This window comes from Leucopleurus acutus (genome assembly GCF_964270905.1).
Source record: "Leucopleurus acutus genome assembly, chromosome: 10".
Lineage (NCBI taxonomy): Eukaryota > Metazoa > Chordata > Mammalia > Artiodactyla > Delphinidae > Leucopleurus > Leucopleurus acutus.
In genome coordinates this window covers 44,435,503-44,452,278 of record NC_139153.1, presented here as the reverse complement: position 1 = coordinate 44,452,278, position 16,776 = coordinate 44,435,503, and positions in this window count along the sequence as shown.

Genomic DNA, 16,776 nt, shown 5'->3' with positions numbered 1-16,776 from the left:
TCCCCAGCCTCACCGAAGCCGGCGTGTCTCCAAAGACAGCTCTTCCTCACTTAATAGTGCGTGGCTATTTAAAGTCACCGTGGTGACCCATCCCCTGGTCTGGGTTCCTTTCGTCCTCTCCTGAATTTACTGTGCTAACGACACTCCTTCGTTCAACACACATTGACTGGTTTCGCTCTTGGCTCAGAGAGCTGGATCTCCCAGGCTACTGCTCTCCCAAGTGTCCCAAAGCCCCCGTCGCTGCCGCACGGCACGACTAGTGAGCCCGCGCTGTCACAAGGACGCCCAAAGATTGCTGCCAGTGAGGACCGCATTCGGGCTCTTGCCTGGAGTTCCGGGTCCCGGAAGAAGGACTGGGAGTTGAAAGGTTCCCCTTCAGGCCAGCGCTTCATTGCGCGTTTGCATCCGTCAGGACACAGGGCCCAGAATCTTTCTAAAACGGACTGCCTCAGCCCTAACAACTCGGCTGTGGAAGCACATTATCAATTTTCGCTGCAGGACGGAAGTCGCGCCATCGGAATACAGCTACATGGGTGATTCCTAAAACCCTGGGAACCGTCTCTCAGGACCATGGATTGAGGCTGTTCTCTCCGTGTAAATTTGCGCAGTAGAAATGGACGGTTCATTTGCTGATCTGTCGGCAGCAGCCAAAAAGGCAAAAACGAAAAAACATTTACGAAGGGAACTTGGAAGGTAAAGAGTTGATTTCTCTAAAGATCTGGTTTCCTCTCAAGGCGATTTTATTATCCGCAAATTGGTTAAAGTGGAAGAAAGTTTGTGTTTTGTTTCTATTTTATTTACATTCAATTTTAACTTTATTTGTCTGTGCTTGATTAACATTGGCAGTGGTACGAAAATTTAAAAGCGCAAATGAATACACGGTTAGCAAGTCTCCCTGCCACCCTTGTCTCCCAGCCTCTCAGTTTCTCTTCTGGAGGCAACCATTGCTTTTCACCTTCGTGCGTACCCTCCTAGAGAGAATCTACAACCAAATGTATTTCTCTAATATTCTTATTTTTACCTTTTGTTATACAAAATGGTAGGTCTAACTTCAGGCACAGATGGATTCAGGGGCTCTCAAGTGACGTCAGAAGTATCAATAGAACTGGAATCTCAGCCCCCACCTTTTCTTTCTTCCTCCCTCCCCCTTCCCTCCTCTCTCGCTCCTCCTCTCCTCTCTGCTTTCCTCTGTGGGCTTCATTGTTAAGCTGACTTACTCCATGGTGGCCCCTCCACCTTCAGGCTTGTCTTCTCAGTGGTTAGGATCCAAGAATGAGGCAGTCTTTTCTTTCCCAGCATGCAAATTAAATTGCCCAAGAAGACTTATTTGCCCTCTTTCAGTCATCCTTTACCCCGTGAGCAGTCTGAGACTTGGGTATTCTGATTGTTTGCAAGGTCAGTGAGATGGACACAGTGTTGGAAGTAAGTTCGCCCAAATGTTTGCAGGTAGTTCATGACTGGTCATTGCTAAGCCACATGTAAATGCTCATGTTCATTCATGTCCAGACACTGTGAAGACCTTTGCTTTTGCAGCTGGATCCCAGGCCATCAGGGTGAAGTTTGGCATGTAGAATGTGAAAGGATTACTCTCCACATGCGGCCTGCCAGTGGCTGCATCATGACAAAAATGGGGACGGGGTTCAAAGGTTATTTGACATCATACAGGTGTTTGCAAAACTGACCTAATATATAAATTTACCTCTTTACAGACTCAGAATTAAGGTCCTAACATCTTCCCTAAGTTATAAACATTTTAAAAGAAAGACAAATAAATACAGAATAGTTCAATGATTTGGGCAAGTTCACAAATAAAACAGGAAGAAAGTACAGATGGAAATCCAGAGACATTATGAGTCAGAAAGAGCCCCAGCTCCCTATCTGTCATCCTTTAGGTCAGAAAGAGGCTTTTGTTCTTCACCGGAGTTATTATTCATTTTTTTAAACATTCCCCATGAAAAGTTTTGCACTTGAAGCTGATTTGGGTAACAATGAGCTGACAACAATATGACCTAAAATGTTCCCTCCACGATTACTCCATCCTGAGCTGTCATCCAGCAAAATTTTACAGAGTTCCAGCAATATCTACCCCTTCTTTGGCCCCTCATGACTCACAGGCTGTGCTTGCTTTTCTATTTTCTGCGTGATCTTGATCTCTGTAAGAGTTTTAATGGATCCTTCCTTTATCAAGAAGAGCTCATTGACTTTTGTGCACCAAGGAAATGTATCGTGTCTTCTTTTATTTTATTTAAATTATTTATTTATTTAGGCTGTGCTGGGTCTTAGTGGTGGAATGCGGGATCTTTAGTTGAGGCATTCGAACTCTTACTTGCGGCATGCATGCAGGATCTAGTTCCCTGACCAGGGATCAGACCTGGGCCCCATGCATTGGGAGCACAGAATCTTACCAACTGGACCACCAGGGAAGTCCCTTGTGTTTTCTTTTAAAATGTGACTCAGACAGTCTGTTTCTTAGCCATAAGATTGATGAATTTATACTGGCAGGAAAAGGACATGTCTCAGGAGGATTCTGGGTAGAATTAAAAGAGCATTAATCACAAGACTGGGGTACCAGTCTGACCTTACCATTTCCTGTCTGTGTGACCTTGGGCAAGTTACTTAACTTTGTTGAATCCCAGATTCCCTACATGTAAAATATGGTGTAATCCTCTCCATTGCTCTTTATTGTTATTAATTGATACAAGATTGTTATTAATTGATACAATGCATGTGAAATTGCTTTGCACATAATGAGATTTAATATATGTTAGTTATCTAAAAATTACAATTTTTAACCTGAAAAATGGACTTATAAGGGAAATTTCTATGCCATTTTGTGGCATTCTCTGGCATAGAAGTCGTGAGACCTTCACCCACTACTTCCCTATCAGCTGAAACATAATATCTGATTTTTAAAAAAATGTATCTCTCCCTCTTCCATGCCACTTAGCACTTCTTATGTAATATTTGGGTACATCTCCAGTCTTCCCAGCTAGACTGGAAATGTGTTGAAATTGGGACCACATCACATCTTTGTTTCCTATGGGCACCTGGAACATTATCTTGATAAATTGTAGACAGCCAATAATTATGTGTTAAATGAAAAGTAAATGGGTAAAAGGAAAAATTGAAAAATTGGACCTCATCAAAATTTTTGAAAACATTTGTTCTGTGAATGACCCTATTAAGAGGATGGAAAGACAAATGATATATTGGGTAATATATTTTCAAATAACATCCAATGAAGGACTTGTATCTAGAATATATAAAGAACTCTCAACATTCAACAGTGTAACCCCCCAAACAATCCAATTAGAAAATGGACAAAAGACGTCAAGAGATATTTCACCAAAGAGTATATACAGCTGGCAAATAAGCACGGGAAGAGATGCTCAACATTATTAGGAAAATGTAAATTAGAACTATAATGAGATATCACTACATACCTATCAGAACGGGTAAGATAAAAAACACCAAATGCTGGGGAAAAGACAGAGAAACAGTATCACTTATGCAGTGCTGGTGGGAATGTAAAATGGTGCAACCACTCTGGAAAATAGTTTGGCTGGGTTTTTTTAAACGAAAATCAGACCTACCATACAACCCAGCAATTCCACTTTGGGCATTTATCCTAGAGAAATGAAAACTTACATTCACACAAAAACTTGTACAAGCCAATTCACACACAGCCCTACCATGAGACAGCAGAAGAGGAGAGGACCACGACACACATCTAGTTTGCCTGTTGAATGAGGAAACAAGATGGACCTCACTGGATTAAGTAAACACTCATGTCTTTGGACAACTCAAGGCAGGGGAAAACTTCAAAATGGAAATCCTGGATTTTCTGCTCTTCAGCAGTGATGAATTAGAAAAATAAAAGACATATGACCAAATGTGTATCTCAAATTATGAAACAGATCATACTGGACTAAATAGAAATAGAAATGCAGATAAAAGAATTTATTGTTTCTATTATCTACAGTATTTTTCTATTTTTTAGAACTATTTCCATTTTTTTAGAAGAATTAATATTTTATTATACAGCTATTTGTTTCCTACAAAATAACAGCTTTTAAGAAGCTTTGCTGCTTTCTGCAATAAAGTGGATTCTATCTTGGAAGGACAATGTAGATGTAATAATAGAAACTTTGTCATTACACTGACTAGGGCATCTAATAAGGGATCCTGATGCTGCTGAGAGATGATGATAATAACAGTATTATTTTATAGGGCATATAGGTGACTACTGACTTACAGAGTCTTGATTTGTGACTCTCTCCTGTTACGATTTTTCTTACTATAAATCGGGTGCCTACAATAAAGCCCAGACTTGGTAATAACCTCTATAGCCAAATCAGATACACTGCTTCTCTGAATCCCAAACCAGTTCAAATCCTTGGCAGCCGACTCAGACTGCAGCTGTGCTAAGGATTAATAAAATTAGCAGTAATACCCAGAAACTTAGGGCCCTGTGTGTGAGTGTGCATCTCCTTTATAACAATCCTGAAACCCTGGGGCTTGGTTTAATTATCTTGATCTTATTCACTGAGGCTTAGCAATAACGTTGCTATTGACATGGCAAAGTCAGGCATCACCAAAGAAAAGGAAATAGATGAGGCTGCCCTGTTTCCCTCTGCCTGATCCTCCCTACCCTGCTCTGCATTTTCGTTATTCCATAGCATTTGTCACCCTTTAACACACTATTAACTCTCTTATTCTGTTTCCTATTTATTGTTTGTCTTCCCCCACTGGAACATAAGCTATGGGAGGGCAGAGTTCTTTGTTTTGTTCACAGGTATCTCCAAGTGCCTTGGACAGAGCCTAGCACAAAGGAAGTGCCGGATGAATACGTACTGAATGAATGAAGATGCCAGAGAAAATTTACACCACCATTTACAATTCAAAGATGTTCAGAGGCTTTCGTGTGTGCTGAATATTCATACTGATATTTTTTCATCAGGTGACCTGAATTTTCATGTATTTTAAAGTTCCTTCAAGAAGTGAAGAATCTCTATGCTCTTTGCAATGATATTACCAGTTCATTGAGGATATTCCTCCGCTCAGCAATCCCCCCCTCCACCAGCACCACCACCTTTAAGAAAGAGCCAAGAGGCTTCTGGCTCCAGGAGACAGAAAAGTGGATTTTACGTGGAACATAAAAACCTAAGTAAGGGTGAGGGAAAGGAGGATATAATGTAGGGGAAGTTTCTACTCTGTAGGAAGAGAGGAAAAAAAGAAGGAGCACTCTCTCTTCCAGGAGAGGAAGAGAATAATTTGGAAGCAATGTGAGTACCCTGGAAAGACACTACTTCGTTCTCCCAAGGATCCAGGACTAAATCGTTTCTTGGTCCTTTCAGAAATGTGGAAGGGTAATGAGAAAATGGAAGCAAAAGAACGTTTGAAGTGGACCCTGAATGCAGAAGGGGCTAGTAGAGTTGAGCCCCTGAGAGACTGAATACACAAATGGACAGCAGCCAGACCATGTGTGGCAACAGGACTCTGACCCAAGACCTCTCCAGCAACCAGCTCAGGAAGACAGACCACATCTTCTGCAGCAATCAGCCCTCAGTGGACTTGGCCAGTGGCTACCAGCTTCCTTATTTTTTTTTGTCCCTGTTTCCAATTAAGACTAAGTAGAGAATGCCAAATATGCTCCCAAACCAATCACATAGGCTGCTCTTCTCCTAGTTAACCTACCTCCAGCTTCCCCCTGCCGACAGCCTCCAATCAGAGCATGAGTGAAGGCTTCCCTCTTTTTCATTATAAAGCTTTCCTAGTCCCCTGCTTGCCTTTGAGTTTCTGCCAAACACAATCTCTAAATAAAAAGCTTCTGTTTGTTCTCATTTGGTGGTCTTCATTTATTTCCATAGTTTTCCTAAAGGTCCCACCAAGACATTCCGCTTTGCTTACGACTGCAGACCCCAGCCTTCAACCGGGCTCGATACCCACAGGAGCCACATGTGGCTTGTTGAGTGCTCACCAGCACTGCAAGTCAGCCCTGGGTCTGGACTCCACCCTCTCTGTGTCGAATTCCTCAGCTATTTGTTCTCGGTTTTGTTATTGGTCCCCATTTGTTTGGCATCCTTGGCGGAATCAGGTCATTCTTTTCCAATCCATTTTGCTCTCTGTTTTGCGTAGTGTCGTCTAAAAGTGTCCTGTGAAGGACAATCACAGGGGAGAACACAGGCATAGGACCTATAAGCTTAAATTTGTGGTTCTCACTAAACCAGAGTCCAATTAAACAAATTTTGCCAAGTTACCAATAAAACTAGGTGAGGTTCTCTTTCTGTAATATTTGTGTGTTCTGAGAGCTTGGCTCTTATCCCAAGAGGATGTTCTCTTTGGTTTTCCACCTTCTTGGAGGTGCCAATTGTCAGACCTGCGATCAGAGGCAGCCAACCATCAGGCTGGGAGTCCGAGATACAAAGTGCATTATGCATCACTTCGGATTCACTGTTGCCTGCTCTCAAGGATCATCTAAGTCTCAGTCCTCTCCCCCTCGTCCAGGAGAAGCTCCTCCTTTCTACCTGAACTCTTGATAACAATCCTAATTCTTGTACCTATTGCTCTAAATAGCATAACTTCATCAGTGATGATTTGGATCTTCAGTAGCCACTCTGGGAACATTTGACTTGAACAAAATTGTTCATTTGAGAAGCATCTTAGAAAATAAAGGGACTAAGTTTTCTCAGTTTTAATGGGCAGCATTTTTTCATGCAGAAGCCTCCAAATGAAATTCTGATCAAAAAATTGCCTCACTGAAAGATCCTTTGACCAAAGTTAAATAGCAACCTGACAAACTTAAGCAACAACAAACTAGACTCATTTCCTAAATAAATTCCCCCTCTTTGTCCTTCAGTTGCCTCCCTATATCCAGCTCTCCCACTATCCCCCTTTTTTAAAATAAATTTATTTATTTATTTTTGGCTGTGTTGGGTCTTCGTTGCTGCGCATGGGCTTTCAGGGGCTACTCTTCCTTGCGGTGTGCGTGCTTTTCATTGCGGATTGCAGTGTCTTCTCTTGTGGCTGAGTACAGGCTCTAGGCACGCGGGCTTCAGTAGTTGTGTCTCGTGGGCTCTAGAGTGCAGGCTCAGTAGTTGTGGCGCACAGGCTTAGTTGCTCCGCAGCATGTGGGATCTTCCCGGAACAGGGATCGAACCCATGTACCCTGCACTGGCAGGTGGATTCTTAACCACTGCGCCACCAGGGAAGTCCCCCACTTCCCCCTTATCCTTCTGATCTCTTTCCTTCTACACTTCTGTCAACTCCTCCCTCTTCCTTCCCTTGTCCAGATCTCCTACCTTTTCCTACTAACTCTCCTAAAACCCCGTATACCAATTGTTTCTAAAAATCCATCCCTCCCATGAGTCAGGTGTGCCTTGGGCCTGAGCTGAATTAACAGTTATAATTCAGAATTTCTCTAACCCAGACAAGGACAGCTACTATTTGGAGAATTTAGACTTCCTTTGGATATGTATGTCTCAGGGTTACTTGAATTATGTTAACTTGTCCACATGTTGGTTAAAATCTCAGATGCTCAATCCTGGATGGCAAAAACTGATTGAACTAACACAGAAAGGAATCTACAGAGTCCCTCTTTTTACAATAAACCCAAGGGTCAAAAAGGGCCTCCCAATTAGGGCAAAAAGCCATACCCAAAAGATTCTCAGCAAAATTTGATTAGATAATTCAATCATGCGCGCAGAGAAAAGAGGAAACTGTAGGTGATTACAGCCATACAATCCACTACCTCAGGGATACATCAGTTATCCCTCCATGATCTGGTAACTGGAAGACCCATGCTTTTAGGAGTTTCACCTCTGATATTCTACCCTGCTGCATGCAGAGATGGCAAAAAATTGCAAGGGACTCATGTACTCGATCTTATCATCAACAGGTTAAAGCTGTCTTCCCGCAACATCTTCTACACAGCCTCAGCCTCCTCATGATCTGAAACCAGGAGATTTCATGTATTGGAAGGGACACTGGAGAAAAACTACTCTCGAACTTCATTGGAAGGGACTTCATCAGGTACTGTAACAACAAATACAGCAGTGAAACTCCAGGGAGTCAGTCCTTGGGTCCATGTTTCACGACTGAAGAAACAATTCAGAATTCCACACAGCTGGTAGGCTGTTCCAGTAAGGGACCGCAAATTTAGTATTCTCAGAATTCCTCTACTCATAGCCAACCTTTGGAAGTAAACAGTTGTCCTAGGACCTTTGGAATATACAGATAGTAGACAGCTTCTGCCCCAGACATGGGACTAAAATCCCATTTTGTTATTCATCTACTTGGTTATAACCATTCTTCTCATTTTCTATAAACCTCTGGTTATTGTCCATCCATCCTGGCCCCTTTTCTCTTCTCTTTCCTCTTTATTACAATTGTTAGATTAAAGCACACTTTCTAACACCCAAACAGTAGCCACTAATCTGAATCTTACTGATTCAGGAATATTTCATCCATCACCATGATCATTACGATAAAAAACTCTGGACAATTCCAGTCTTATCAAGCAAGATCATAGGGAATTACGGCCAATGGCATTTGCATCTACACAAACAAATGAACTTAAATAAATCAACATGCAAATTTGGTAGTGTCCTCTCTCCCAGAAAAAGAACCAATTATTACAACTGGTTCTACATTTGCATTCAACAGCCTTTATGGGATGATGAGCCAATTACTTGCCACCTGGAAGAGATTAATAACGATCCAAGTATGTAACTCGGCTACTGAAGGCCTTTCTTCTGACCTCCCGCTGTCAACAGCTTTTTCTCCTGGATTTCCATGTGCCCCCTACTGGATACTATTTCCCTTGCAACCAAGATGCCTGGTCTTGTTTTCCTCAGGCTAATACCTCAAGCACTTTAGGAATAGTATTCCAAGACTTGTCTGTTCAGGAAGAACCTAATTCTATATATCACCAACTTAGAAAATTCCAACTCAGATGCAAGTTCCCAAATGAGGCTACCCTTGATGATTCAAGCACTCCAACTGGGGAAATTACTAATTGTTTATGTGAACAATCAGAGCAGTGTTCCCAATGGTGTGAATCATTCAAGTAGAAAGTACTCTAAGAAGCTTATTAACTTTGGCAGAAGTTATTAGCACTACCATCTCCATTTGGCAGATGAAATACAGACCAATCTTAACTCATCGGCACAAGTAGTGATGAACAATTGCATTGCTCTAGATTTCTCGTTGGCTAGTCAGGGAGGTGTCTGTGCCATTGCTAACGCTTCTTGCTCTACTTAGATTAATGAAACAGGCAAAGTCGAACAGGCAATACGTTGCCTTCTGGAGAAAACTACTTGGCTTTTTAAAGTTGTTCCTCATAGCCCATAGAATTTGTTCACTTGGCCTAGGTTGAGCAATTGGGTTCCTGGTTCTAAAGCTTCTTATCTTATAGGGACCATTAATTATTCTTGTCTTTGTCAGAGATCATGATACTGACCCCTTGCATTTTGTCCAGAATCATGACTCCCCCTGCACAACTGCTCTCTCGCCAGCTAATCACCATGATGCTACAACAACAAAAAGCTCAAGATGATCTTGCAATACAGTTGACCATGAAGACAACTGAACAATTGCCAAACAGTGACGATCTGGATCTGTAGCCTTTCCTGAGTTGGTCTGAACATCATACAAGTGAAAGGATGACCGAAAGGGGGACTGAGAGACTGAATATACAAATGGATAATGGCCAGCACAATATATAGGGCAGTAGAATATTGACTCAGAACCTCTGCAGCAGCCAATTCAGGGGCTGAAAACACAACCTGTACAGCAATTGGCCTAGAACAATTAGCACTTTGTTAATAATTGCCAACTTTTCGCCCCAGCTTCCAACTGAGGACCAACCAAAGAAAGCCAAACATGCTTTCCAAACCAACCTCGTAAGATGCCCCACTTCTAGTTAGCCTGCAGCCAGATTTCCTATGCCAACAAAACCTTCAGTCAGCACATACCTAAAGCCTTCCTTTTTTCTTTCAGTATAAAGCTTTTCTACACTCCTGCCTGCCTTGACTCTACCAAACACTAGTGATGGTGGCTTCTCATTTGCATGGTCTCCATTTATGTCCACAGCCCATCTGGAATTCTAGAAGGAGACAGACTCACTTGGATCCCATCTGGCAACACAGAGCAGCTGCTGCCAAATAGGAATGGAATTGTGGCAGATTTAAAGTGAGAAAGAACAGGAGATGGCACCATGGTACTCCCTTGGCTCCTATCCAGCAAGGAAGGAATTCATAAATCTCTATATACTCCCTGTGAAAGAATGTGGACGGTACTAGGAGTTGAGAGAGCCAGCAAGCTTGTAGGGGCCACTGTTGCGGGGCACTGGGCAATACTGCTGCAGGGGATGTGAGGTGGTTTGCCATTGGAACTGATACAGGATTTGTCTGAAATTCAGAGGCTCTGTGATGACATTAAGAGCCAAAGCGGGGTCAGGTCATCAATAGAAAGACCCCAAATCCTCACCATGCCAAGAACACTATATTAGTTGCTGTGTAACAAACCAACTCAAAACTCAGCAACTTAAAACAGTAAGCATTTATTTAGCTTATCATTCTATGGGTTGGCTGGGTGGTTCCTTGAATTGGGCTGGCTCGACTTTTATTGCTAGGCCCATTCAGGAAGTAGGTTGACTGATGGCTGAATGATCTAGGATGGGCTCACTCACTGAGGTCATCTAACAATTCCTTTTAGTGATTTTCTGTGCTTTTCCTTCACTACTTTTGTTCTCTCTCCACCATTCTGAAAATAAGCCAGAGTTGCACTTTCAAGGCATTTACAAAAACATTTTTGAATATTTATCAGTTAATCAGCAAGCACAGTGATGCTCCTGGGAATAATTTACCTGGCAGTCTCCTTCTAACATGAATTTTCACCTTCTTTCCATGTATGACCTTAAAACTCAAACATACTACAGATTCTACAGTATTTTTTAAGATAAGCATAGGCAGGAGACAGGGGCTGTCCACACTGACGTTTCAGTTATTTGAAGCTCTCTTATTTCTTTGCCATATGAAAAATGAGAATGTAGCATTATTCCCATGTGATGGCCGTATATCATACAGGAAGTCCTGCAATTCAATGAACAAAGCTCAATTAATATTACTAGAAGGAAACCCTGTTTCACTAACAAAGAGCTTCCCAGGGTTTACTGTACAAGGAGAGACAATTCCTAGAGGACTGGGTGATGTTTTAGGCATCATTCCTATTCCATCACTAAAATTTATTTCCCATAGGTGCTCATGGCTGCATCTATCATGTTGACCTCAGTAGATTGCTACCCTTCCTCCAATAAACATATCCAAACAGGGATACAAATCCTTTCCTTGTGTCTCCAGAGGACACTCGAGATAAGATTTTTTAAAAAGTCATTGACGATCAGGGGAAAATGGAAATAATATAGAGAGTACCATTATTTGAGACCAGTGTTTTCCAAATTTTGTTCCACAGAACATTAACTTGGGGAACTATTAGAAGATGTTCCATGAGAAAGATGTTTTGTGGTTGAACAAAGTTGGGAAATGGTATACGCTATACCTGCTCCATATATACTAAAACATAACATGAGCATAATAAAGGCTCTGAGAAGTCCTGCAACCGACTTCTAGCTTTTCCTAATCCAGTGATTTTCAAGTTTATGAAAGCATGGAACCCTTTAGTTTAGCACACAACCAATATTTTATGGACAGCCTGCCTTATGATACCAGTTTAGACACCTGTACTGTACCTCAGCCATTACAAATGGACCCCATAAAGCAGAGATTGTGCTGGCGTCTCTTCTTTCCCACATCCCTCTTCAGCTTCTACATAGTACATGCTGTCCTCAAAGTTCAAGATGAACTCCTCCATGAATAGACAAAGAGAAGGAGGTCAAGGCTTTCTCATGACTACTTGAACTCTGCACTTACAATTCTTCTTTCTCTCTGAGACATCTTTCCTTTTCAAGATGAGTAGTACCTGGAATCCATTCTCACAAGACAGGAGAGAACTGTAGAACAGTTGTCAAGAGCAAGAACTCTGGAGTCTGACTCTACCCCATCTTAACTTAAAATCTCCATGCTTCAATTTTCTCATGTATAACATAACATGGTAATAATAGTAACTACTTCATAGGATGGTGTGAGTATTACATGGGTTAAAGCATGTGAAATACTTAGAACAGGGTCTGGAATATAGGGTGTATTCTGAAGTGTCAGTAATTATTCATTTCGCTTAGATCTGGCAGCCCTCAGAAGAATATCCCCATCAGACTGCAATGCTAATTTCAAATGCATACAAAAGGGACACATCTTGAGGAGGTAGGGAATTGTTTTATCCTGGTTGCAAATATTTTGACAGCATGACTTTCTGTGTGGTACTACAATAGTTAATTGATACATTTTGCATTTTCATTTCTGTATTTTATAATTACAAAAGTAACATGTTATAACACTGGGAGCCTAGAAAACATAAAGAGGCATTAAAGGGAGAAATGCACTCAAATTATCTGTCTTTAGAAACCCCAGTGGTAATATTTTGTTATATACATATATATATATGACATAATACACTTCTAGAAATATTTTTCTCTTGACAAAAAATTATGTACACTTTTCCATGTCAATTAATATTCCTTAGAAACACTATTTTAACAGCTGCAGACTAACCCATCCTATGAATATATTATCGTTCATCCCTGAGTGGTTCATTCACTGGGATGACTTGGTGAATTACCCATCACAAAACCAGTGTTTTAACAGGAGGAGCCCACACAGTGTTCATCTGCTGAAAGATTATTAAGCCCTGTCAATTCTTTCCATCGGATTTCCCACTCACACCATGTCCACCTCCTAGTCTTCATTATTTTTGAGGGTAAATGAATTCAAGTCAAGCTCATCCATAAGTCAGCCAGAGAAAATCAAAAGACTCAAAGACAGGGCTTATTAAATAAGATTAAAGGAAATGGTATTCTTTTGTCCATGATCTGTCAATTCTTTCTATACTTATTATTCAAGCATCAACAACATCTCTTGCTTCACATTTTACTTAGCATCCTTCTACTTTCTATAAAAACAGGAGTATTCCCTAGAATGCATCTCATTCCATAACACGTCAGGGCATAAAACTGGCAACACATCCTTCCTTCATTTTCAGGAGAAAATGAAGAGCTCTGGTATGCTTCAGGAATAAAATACGGTAGAAAATAAGTTATCCAGAGATCCAAATACTGAAGCACGTAAAATACAAAATTTGATCTTAATGGGCTTTTTTTCCTAGTGATCTTCTATGTTTCAAATTATGCAAGTAGAATTAGTAATGAGTGAATTTGCTTTGGTGCCAGTGGTGATGGCAGAATCTACAAAGCAGTGAGCGATCAACCAGTTGGAAACATCACAGCAGCCGAATTTTCACATTAGAGGCAATGAGATACAGAGTGTACTATGCATTGGGTATCTATTATTTTTTTACCTTTTGGCAATTGTCACTTCTTCACAGTCCATCTCATTGTTCCAGCTTCTAGGAAGGACCCAGGTACAGCCACCACGTGTCTAACCCCCTGAGCTGGGTTATTCAAGTGAGATCACTAATATTCAGTTGAGGGACTTTCACTCCACTATTGAGAAAGAGGGACTGTTAATAAAACTGGACTTGACATGAGTAGAATAAGTGCCAGAGCTGCTTACAGCCGTCTTTCTGAGAACAAAGGTGTGTGCTGCATAAGAAATCATTCTAAATTATTTACTTCATCATTTTGTGGGCTGCCGGTGTGGACTGGGCTCAGCTGAGTGGTTTTGCTGGTCTTGGCTGGACTCACTTCGTACATAAGTGGGCAGGCCTGGCTGGACTAGGAAGGGATGGCTTGTCTCTAGTGCTGTCATGTGGGCTCTCATTATCCATCAGACCAGCTCAGGCTTACTCATATGGCAGGGTCATGGTTCCAAGAAAGTCAGCAGGAGCATGCTAGGCCTCTTGAGGACCAGGCTCTCAACTGGGGTGACCTCACTTGCCCCGCATTCTAGTTGTCAAAACAAGTCTCAAGTCCAGGCTGGATTTAAAGAGGTGGAGAAATCGACTCCATCTCCATGTAGAAAGAGCTATCAAGTCACATCGCATGGAGGCCTAGATAAGGGGAAGGAAATCATTATGGTCTTTTTATAAATCTCCATCCATGTGTCCATCTTCTGGCCACGGTTATTCATGTCCTTTCCACGTGCAAAATACACTTACCTCCTCCCAAGACCTCCTTCTATCTGGATTGGAGTCCATGATTTGGGGACTGACATTCTGCCACAGGAGGCCTCCCTTGATTGGAGGCCTGTGAATTAAAAAGACGCACCCAACATACAAATGTGAAACATGGACACGATGACCAAAATAGACTTTCCCATTCAAAATACTCTGTCAAGGACAATTCATGCTGTGAAAAACTTTGTAAATTTCACAGACCAAAGGACCCCATCACTGTTGGAGAAAGTCATTGAGGGACATAACAGTTGACCCTCAAGCTGGACCTGTCCTTGGAATGTTTGTTCTGCCCACTGTTGCCACACTAGGAGCTGTTTCAAGGATCCAGCCTTAAGAGCATAATGTGTTGTTGAGACCACCTGGACGGTATACGTGACTGAACCTACTTAAGGCCTCTATATAAACTTTTAACATTCTGGCAAGCAGATGAGATCTACTTGTCTTGCAGCCACTCAAGACAAGCCTCCTGTGTAAACTCCCTTGCTCATTAAACCTGCCACCTACTAATCTGGAATTGTCCTCTCTTTTTTCAGTCCCTCCTTGCCCTCTGTGTGCGGGACCCAGTTTGCAAACCAACAGTCACAGAACAGGAGATGCTGCAGATTGCAGGCTGCAGAGAAGGGTCCCAGCAAGAGGCAGTGAAGCATTTTTTAAGTAGCTGTTTTCTTCTTTGGTCTCTGCAGATGCTGACAACACAAATCCTGGTTCTAAGTGACTTGGCCAGATTCCTATCTACAGATCAACCAGGATTTTCTGGTAAATAAAATATTCATGCATTTTTTATTAGTGCATGATGCTTTTTTGAAGTTGTTATTGTCATTTTAGAGTACACCCTAAATCCTGATGTTTAGTACAAGATATGATGAGTGAACTATTTACACTGTGTTTTATCATTAAAATTTAGGGTTTTCTACTTTTTTTTCTATTTTCTACTAAGTCTAGATTTAATTGAGTCCTAGGATGTATTTTTGTTAACTAAAGGTTTTCTAAACCTTAGGTAGCTTTTTAACATTTTTTAAACTTTTTGTTAAGAGACAATATACCTATAGAAAAGTATACCTACCATATGTGTATAACTTGATGAATTTTCCAATTGCACACATTTGTGTAAACAGTATGCAGATCAAGAAACAGAGTGTTGGGCCTCCCTGTTGGCGCAGTGGTTGAGAGTCTGCCTGCTGATGCGGGGGACACGGGTTCGTGCCCTGGTCCGGGAGGATCCCACATGCCGCGGAGCAGCTGGGCCCATGAGCCATGGCCGCTGAGCCTGCGCATCCGGAGCCTGTGCTCCACAACGGGAGAGGCCACAACAGTGAGAGGCCCGTGTACCACAAAAAAAAAAAAAAAAAAGAAAGAAACAGAATGTTACCACTACCCCTCTGGTAGATAGGGCTTCTCAACCTCAGCATTGTCGATGTTTTAGGCTGGACAGTTCTTTGCCGCGGGGAGCTGTCCTGCGCATTGTAGGATGTTTAGCAACACCCCTGGTCTCTATCCACTAGCTGCTGGTAGCAACCCTCTTCCTCAGTATGACAACCAAAAGTGTCTCTCCAGACATTGCCCAGTATCCCTTGGGGATCAAATTATACCTGGTTGAGAATCGCTGCCTCTAGGGTAACCACTATTATGACCTCTAATAGCATAGATTAATTTAGCCTGTTTTTTACTTTATAAATACTCCACTTGTATCTGGCTTCATTCTCTGAATATTATATTTGTGACAGTCACTCATATTTTTGTGTGTAGCTGTAGACTGTTCATTCTTGTTGCTGTGTAGGACTCTGTTACAAGAATATGCCACAATTTATTTATCCATTCAACTATTGAAGGGCATTTTGGTAACTGCTAGTTTTTAACATATATATATATATACACACACATATATATAATTTTTAAACTCATTTATTTCTTATCATACTTTATATCCCCAATTACATACCATACCTTCTAAAAATTTTTTGAAGTTAAGGTATCTAAATTTTGGAAATTTTGTTAACCTGGATCAAATCACATGCTAGGCATTTAAGTAAAGTACTTTTTTATAAATTTATTTATTAGTTATTATTATTTTTGGCTGCGTTGGGTCTTTGTTGCTGCACGCAGGCTTTCTCTAGTTGCGGCGAGCGGGGGCTACTCTTCGTTGCAGTACGCAGGCTTCTCATTACAGTGGCTTCTCTTGTTGCGGAGCACGGGCTCTAGGCAGGTGGGCTTCAGTAGTTGTGGCTCACGGGCTCTAGAGCACAGGCTCAGTAGTTATAGCGCACGGGCTTAGTTGCTCTGCGGCGTGTGGGATCTTCCCGGACCAGGGCTCAAACCTGTGTCCCCTGCACTGGCAGGCAGGTTCTTAACCACTGCGCCACCAGGGAAGCCCTAAGTAAAGTATTTTTTATGGTAGCTTCTTAAAGAAACCCAGAGTGGGCCACTGATCCTGAGGATGAAGTTGGGAGTGGGAAGAGAAGAAGAGTCCAAGTTCAGTGCACCCAGTATTTACTGAACACCTGTGATTGTAAGGCACTATTGGTGGCTCTG